Source organism: Chenopodium album, chromosome 3 (genome assembly GCF_948465745.1).
Source record: "Chenopodium album chromosome 3, dcCheAlbu1.1, whole genome shotgun sequence".
NCBI classification, from domain to species: domain Eukaryota; kingdom Viridiplantae; phylum Streptophyta; class Magnoliopsida; order Caryophyllales; family Amaranthaceae; genus Chenopodium; species Chenopodium album.
This window is the reverse complement of record NC_137836.1, coordinates 44456592-44465034: the sequence shown is the minus strand read 5'-3', so window position 1 is coordinate 44465034 and position 8443 is coordinate 44456592.

The following is an 8443-nucleotide window of genomic DNA, read 5'->3' as shown; positions in this document are numbered from 1 at the left end:
AACCAACCCAACCAAATTTTTTCTAACCCGAAACTGGACTGAATTGAATTTGTGCAAATCGTTAATGACCTGACCCATTATCAAGCTAAATCATTACAACCCAAAATCGAAAGCAACCCAAACCGATTACGTCCGAACCCGATAGTAACCCAACCCATTATAAACCAAAAACTGTTTAAACCGGTAAATACAAGTTTATCTGCTAGCTAAATAAATTTTCGTTAATCTAGTGACATTTCTTTAAATATATTGAAAAAAGTGGTCATTTATTCAGTACTTTTGGTGAGCTGTCAATTACTGTTTGCAACTTGCATTTACTGTTTGGTGAGAAAATTACACATGTACCCCTCAATTAGTACATGAAAAGACGCATGTACCCCTCCACTAGTACTTAAAAAGACAATTATACCCCTAGATAAACATTTGTTTATCTGAGGAATTAACTGGGCACAACTCCGTTTAAACCGGCAAAATCGGATAAATCTGAACTGTTTCATTTCGTAACCTGTTGTGACTAAACCGTTTGTAAAGCGTAACATGTTCGGATCGAACCCTTTTCAAATTGTAACCCGTTGAGACTGGACCACTTATAACTCGTAACCTGTTGCAATCCTAAAATCGGGCAAATAACGTCAGTTTTTCTACGACAACCATCAAAATTGTCGTAAGTTTTTTTAATTCTACGATGGTTTTAGTGGATGTCGTAATATTACGACAGTTTTTATAATTGTTATTGATTTACAACGGTTTATGGCAATTAAACTGTCGTAATAGGCATTAAAAATAATTATAAAAAAAATTAAATATTTACGAAAGCTATAAAATATCGGAAATTACGACGGTTTTGAAAACCGTTGTAATTTGCGACAGATTATGGTTATTGCAAAGTTATTACTCCCTCCGTTTTTTAATGCTTGCTCCATTTCTCCATGGGCGGAGCTTTAGGAGAAATTAGAGAAAGAAATAAAATATGGAGGTAGTGGGGTAGTTGAGAAAATAAAAAATTGTAAAAAGCAAAAGTAGTGGCAAAATAGGAGGAGAGAGAGTATTATGTTGGGTCCACTAAGTGTGAGAAATGAATTAAATATTGTAAAAAAAATTCAAAAAAGGAAATGGAGCAAGTATTTAGAAACGGCCGGAAAAGGAAAGTGGAGCAAGTATTTAAAAACAGAGGGAGTATTTTTTTTTTTAAATTAGGGGTATTTAACACGGAGTACCCAACAAGCCCTCAAACCCTAATCTATTTCTGCCGTTTCTCTCCTCTCTCTTGGTTTTTCCATTTCTCTCTCCTTTTCTCTTCCTCTTTCTCGATTTCTCTCTCTTCTCCTCCTCATTCAGAGTTTCTTTGTTTCTCTCTTCTCTAAGTTTCTTTATTTCTCTCTTCTCTTAGTTTTATTTATTCCTCTCTTCTCTTAATTTCTTTCACCTCTACTCTCTGTGCTACTCACTTCTCTTTCTTCATGGTTGCATTTCTTGGGCGAGGTAGTTTGATTTTTGAGGTCCAATTTCGTGAGGTTGGAGTACATTTGGTCAAATTCGACCATAAAAATTCTAGATCTGGAGTTTTTATGATCGGATTTCACCATGAAAACCCAAATATAAGGAAAATTTTGAAGGTATGTTATTTTTTTTTGTATTTTTTGTTTTTATTATTGTGATTTTTGTTTATTTTCTGATTGTTTAGGTCTAATGATTTTCGTTTTATTTGATGATTTTTATTGTTTTATCTTGGTTATTTATGTTTATTTTCATTAATTTTAAGTCAACTTTGATTTTTAGGGGTGAATCTGCTTTAAATGGTTATTATTGTTTATGTGTTTAATTTCTTTTACTTTTGTTTGATTTTTCATGAATAATTTGTGGGTTTTTTTTCCATTTGATTTTTTTGCCTTTTTTGGTCAACTTTTGTACTATATATTTTCAATAATTTCTGCTATATTAATCTATTTTGTTCAATTTTTTTTGGGGTTTTGATTAATAAAATTTATATTTTGTATTTCTTGTTTGATGTTTTCATTTATCTTTGTTTATTATGTTGGGTTTTTTGTTAGATGTTTGTTTGTTCGGTTTATTTTTAGATTTGAATATTCTTTTTGTAAGTTGAAGGGGTTGTTAGTGGTGGTGGGAAGGGTGAGTTGGTGCGTGGCAGTGGTGCAAAAGGTTGCAGTGGATGGGAGTAGAGGTGGGGAGCCCTGGGTAAGGGGGAGCAGGGGAAGGGCGTTTATTTTTTTAAATATTTTTTGTATATTTTGCGACGGCCAGCCGTCGGTAAAAACTTTTATTTACAACATGCAATTTTTTTTTCTGACGTAACTTTGTGACAGTTTTTTTCTGCCGTAGATTAATTACAACGACAAAATACAAAACGGTCGCTTGAATTAGTAAAAGCGTCGTAAAAATGAAATTCTGCGACAAAGCTGACTGCCACAGTTGACGGTCGTAACTACTTTTTGCGACAGTTTTTGCTATTTTTGCGACAGATTTTGGCTGTCGCAAATAGCTTTTTTCTTGTAGTGAATTGAGGGTGAATCGTTTACAACCCGTAACCTAATATAAAGTGATCTGAGTTGTTTACAACTCGTAACACAATATGTTTATGATCTGATTCGTTTTAATCCACTATTCGATAAACCTAACTTATTTAAGACTTAACTCGATTATAATTGACATGTTCCTATCCGTTATATGATTGACCCAACTCGATCGATAATGATTCAATTTGATTTTAATCCGATATGATTTGAATTGAAACCCGCTTCAAATTGGGTAAACCCGTTATCAAACCAACCCAGCTCAATCCAAACCGATTATGATCTGAACCAATAATGACCCGACCCAATCTCACTCGATCCGTTTTGAACCGAAAAACGTTTTTAAATTGACCTAATTTAACACAAACTAATTATAACCTGAACTGATTACAACTCGACTCGATTAGGACCCGAACAGGTTTGAACAAAAAACTGCTTTAAATTGGTTGAACCTGTTTTTTAACCGACCCGGTTTAACCCAAACTGAGTATGACCTAAATCGAATACCACCTGAGCTGATTAGGACCCAACCTTAATAAAAACCGCAATTAAAAAAACCAAACCGAATTGATTCAATAATTTTCAAAACAAACCAAACTGACTCGCTAATTATTTCAACCCATTAGAAATCGATCGTTATAACCTGAAATTGATAATCCCAACCCGAAACTGAACCGTTTATCCGAATTGACACCCCTAGATGCGTGCGATAATTTTAAGAATAAAATACTTTACTACGTATTCAATTTTCTCTTGTATATACCTTAAGAAAAAAAAACACTTTAAATACTAAAATTTCGATGAAAAAAATATAATTAAGAAAGGTAATTTTAGAAATAATTGTCAAAAATCAAAGGACATTTCACGAGTGTTAAAAAAAACCAAAGACCCTTTAGTTGTTCCAAAATAAAACAACCTTTAATATCAGAATCTGCTCAAAATAGAACACAAAAATGGTAACTTGTTTAATAGGTTACACCGAGCACGTATTGCATTGTGATTACACTACAAGAAAATGTAGCAAATTGTGACACAGTTGCTATGACGGTTTAAAAAAGGATGGCTATTTATTTTTTTGTGCCAAAATATTAATTACAGGTATTGACGCTTTTTTAAGACAAACTCTATTTTTGACTCTTTAAAATATCATTATATTGAAAATGAACATGTGGTACATACCTCTCAATTACAAAGCCCAATGAACTAAAAAATTTCACACCTTAAAAATTGCTAAATCTCCGCTCATTTATACTCTACCACATCCCACCTTCTCTTCTAATTCCTACAAATTCCGAACCCTAATACTATTTTCTCGTCATCTCGGATTGGCGGTTGCATAGTTCTTCAAGATTTTGTTTTTTCTCTCTTCCATCATCAAAATTCTTCGCTGTGTTACTCCTCCTACTCTCTCTTGTCAATCATCGATAAAATAATTGCATTTTAATCTCTTAATTTATTAAGTTTGAATTGATTTAATTGACACAATATTTGTAACACCCCAATAATTCTCTCTTTAAACTTACGAATACCTTTAATTAAATGTAAGAGAGTTACTGACGTGTGACCGCCATACGTTAAAACGTTAAGGCAAATTCAAAATTTAGCGGTGGAAAAACTAGCTCAGTGGTAATAAAGTTTCAAAACCAATAAACAAAACCAAATTAAGTCTTACAAGTTGGAACCATCAAGGCTCTTATTCAAAACCCAATGGTCAAAGTAGTAAATAAAATGAAACCAGCGTTTCAGTAAGTTCAATGTTCATGCAAGTATTAAACCATAATTAATTACCTAACTCGATCTCCACTCAATTTCCCACCACTTGATGCAAGTACAACTATGCAAACACTTGTGATTAATCTTCTCTATAATCATACAAGTGTATGTAAAAATTGGATCATCACAGGGTCATTGAAAGACGAAGGCCATGACCAAGAAAACATACACAAAAGCACGGAATCTGCGAAGCTGAGTACATATAAGCAACGAAGTATTACAATAAAAATTCCTAGCATGCTACTAATTATCAAACAACACCCGAACAATTTACTTATTAATGGCATGATTCAACTATTTACACTTCTAAGACTTTTCTAATTAATATTAATTATTTAATTTCATTTTATTCATTAGATTAAACAATAAACAAGGTTCTCTTCCCATACTCCAATTAGGAACATGTAACACCCCCAAATCTCCCTCTATGGAAATACTAGTATAATACGTATAATTATACCGTAGAGATAGACTTAGGCGTATTACCGCTGCGTGATTACGCAAGGCTACTCAAAACTTACTAAACAAAACCAATACTTTGTAGCGGAAAACTTCAATACTCTTCTTTTATTAATAATAAATCATAAATAGTAACTATAGTCACGAGTACTCAAAATAAACATAAAGACCAACATTTCCTAATCTAGATGAAACCATTCCCAGGACTCCAAATCCTCAATCATGACTCCACCTGAAATAGTCAACATGCGTACCATTACGATAAACAGGTCGAACCAAAACAAATAGGAAATACGGATTAGCAAAATATGCTAAGTACGATAAGTGCAAGATAATGTAAACTCAATTTATTTGCAAACATACGTTTAAAATCAATTCCAATAATTAATCCAATAAATTCCAAACTCATTATTCAAAAACCGATTTCAATGATTCAATATACAAAATAATAGTTAGTAAAACCAATTTCTTTTAATCCAATTCCTCACCCAAGTGTGCACATCCCCCAAGCTATTCTCCTTATATTACAAGGTTATTCTTGAGGAAAGACCCGGTCATAAAAAGTCCAAGGCCTTATCAATAAACCAAATCCACATAGTGGGATTACCAACATGCTTATAAAGCTTTAATAATAATAATAATAATAATAATAATAATAATAATAATAATAATAATAATAATAATAATAATAATAATAATAATAATAATAATAATAATAATAATAATTATTATTATTATTATTATTATTATTATTATTATTATTATTATTATTCAATTGTTCTATAAATCCTTTTAATATCCAATAATTCCAATATAATTCTAACTCCTTTTTAATAACTCCACATACTTTCAAAATCAAAACCTTTTAAATATATATTAGAGAATAAAATCTCATATAAAAAACCTTTAAAAATCAATAACTCTTCCTTGAAAAACCTTTTGTTTAATTCAACAAACCTTTTAAAATCAAATCCTTTATTTAAAAATGATAAGTAATTCAAACCATTCAAAACATGATTTATAAATCAATCATTCAAAATACTTTTATTAAAACAAATGTTAAAATCAATACCTTCTATCATAATTTATTTCGAAATCACAATTCAAATCAATTTAATTCAATCACCAATCAAATCATATAAAACATGTTTGTTGAAGCTTAAAGGTTTTGATGATGATGAACTTAAACTAAATCAAACTCAACTCATAAGGGTTTATAAGTGTTTGATTAGTACAGGTGAAGTAGACCTTGGTGGTGGAAGAGTAACTCAGGCTAAGAAGACATGAAAAGACCTTTGAAGAAAAGTCAAACAAAGTAGAAGAAGAGTTATCTAACAAGAACTGAGTTCCTTAACAGGAATGTTCCCTAATAGGATCTTGGAGTTAGCAAGCTGAAGACAGTAAGTTCTGGAGAGAACTTAGTCTGCGAAGTTCTAGTTGAATACTGGAGCAAAAGTGACAGCAGGAACTTTGTCCTCGTCTGCGTGAAGCCCAAGTAATCCAATATTACAGAAACACGACACAACAATATTTATTTAGTTAAGATTTTATCTTCTAGATTTATTGTTAAATATGTTAAGTAGATATGCACGAAACTTATTAGAAGCATGACAAGATATTTGGCAAATTTAATAAACGAAAAAGATAAAAGATAGATTTTAAGAAAAGATTTTCAAGTTGTTTTGTTTCTTAAAATCGGTTTTAACAAAAGATATTATTCTCTTTGCTATAGCTTATCTTATCTTATTTTCCGAAAAGATTTTCTTTGAAAAGATTTACATAAACTATATTTTGTGATTTAGTTAAATTAACTTATTTATCTTTTGAAAAACCCTACTTGCTATACGAGTTAATCTTGTATAAATAGTAGAGATCATATTTTCATAAGTCTTTGTGAGTTTTGCGTGAAGAAATCTCTTAGCTTAATTTGTGTAAGTTTGCCAAGCTTTTAATCTTGTCATAATAGTTTCGGGTTTCGTGCATTGCTTGCCTAACATATTCTAGGTTTTTACATTCTGTATTGGTTGGGTTATTGGGTGTGCGTGAAAATTATATTGCATACAGGTGTGTAAGCTTTGAGTGAAAAGATGTGAGGTTGTACTATGATAGTACGAGTGAACTTGAGTGTGGAACTTGAGTTGGGTAGGATAGGGTCCTACTGTGTAGCAAGTTCAATCTGGAACTTGTGAGTAAAGTTCTGTTTTATAATAGGTTGTAACTTGTGTGTTTGCCCTATTATAGTGAATTGGTTTTGGTTTGGAAATCCCTTAGAAGGGTTGAGGTTTTACTTCCAATTGGGCTCTGGAAGGTTTTCTCGTAAAATCCTGTGTGTATTGCAAAGTTCCTTTATATTCTGTTTTATAGTTTGAAAAAGTAGTCACTAGGAACTCACCTACAATTCACCCCCCCTCTTGTAGTGTTCGTTTCAACTAACAATTGGTATCAGAGCGAGGTTCCCACGTTTAAGCAGATAATTTTGTTGAGTAAGTTCTCGAGGAGAAATGAACTATAAGGAGAAACTTGAAGAAGGGTATTCCACCCAACGTCCACCTATGTTCATCGGTAAGTTTTACACCTACTGGAAGAACAGAATGGAGATCTTTATCTAGGCTGAAAATTACTAGGTTTGGCGTGTTATTGAAGCTGGTGATTTGGAGATAACTTCAACCAATGATAAAAACGAGGTAGTTCCTAAACTCATTTCTGATTATGACAAAGAAGACTATCAGAAGCTTGAATTCAATGCTTGAGCAATAAAGCATTTACATTGTGGACTTGGACCTCATGAACACAATCGTATCATGGGATGCAAGTCTGCTAAATAGATTTGGGATCTACTGGAGGTAACTCATGAAGGTACAAATGAGGTAAAACGTTCTAAAATCGATCTATTGATGTGTAGATATGAAAGGTTTGAAATGCAGTCAAAGGAAACCATAGAAAGATTTAATGATATAATTAATGAATTGAGTTCCCTTGACAGGCACATTCCTATTGATGAACAAGCTAGAAAAATCTTGAGAAGCCTACCACAAGATGAACGTTAGAGATCCAAAGTTACTGCAATGCAGGAAGCAAAGGATTTCATCAAGTTCAACATGGAACAGCTAGCTGGATCATTAATGACTCATGAACTGCACCTGAGTTCCAACTCTGAAAGTTCCAAGAATAAGAACCTTGCTCTAAAGGCTCAAGATTCAGAGGACTCGGAAGTTGATGAAGAAGAGATGACAATGTTGGTTAAAATATTTAAAAAGATGATGAATAACAGGAAGTTTTATAGGAACAAGAAGTTCACAAGTTCCAGAGACACTACTTGTTTCAAGTGTGGGGCAAAATTCATTAAAGACTGTCCACTTAAGGAAGGAAAGAATAAAGGAAAGGAGCAACCCAAAGAATCCAGAGTCTATAAGCCATACTTCACTAAGGACAATGTGAAGAAGGCAATGTTAGATGCATGGGGAGACACAGATTCAAAAGAGGAAGAAGATCGGCCTCATGAAGAAACTGCTCATCTATGTCTCATGGCTAAAACTGATGAAAAGGCCAAACTGAAGGAACTCGAGGCTGAGGTATGGTTTTCTCAAAATGAATTAAGACATTTTTCTAAAGTGAAACTAATATGTGATGTTTTAGATATTCAAGAGGAACTTAAAGAATTACATAGAGCTAAACAGCAA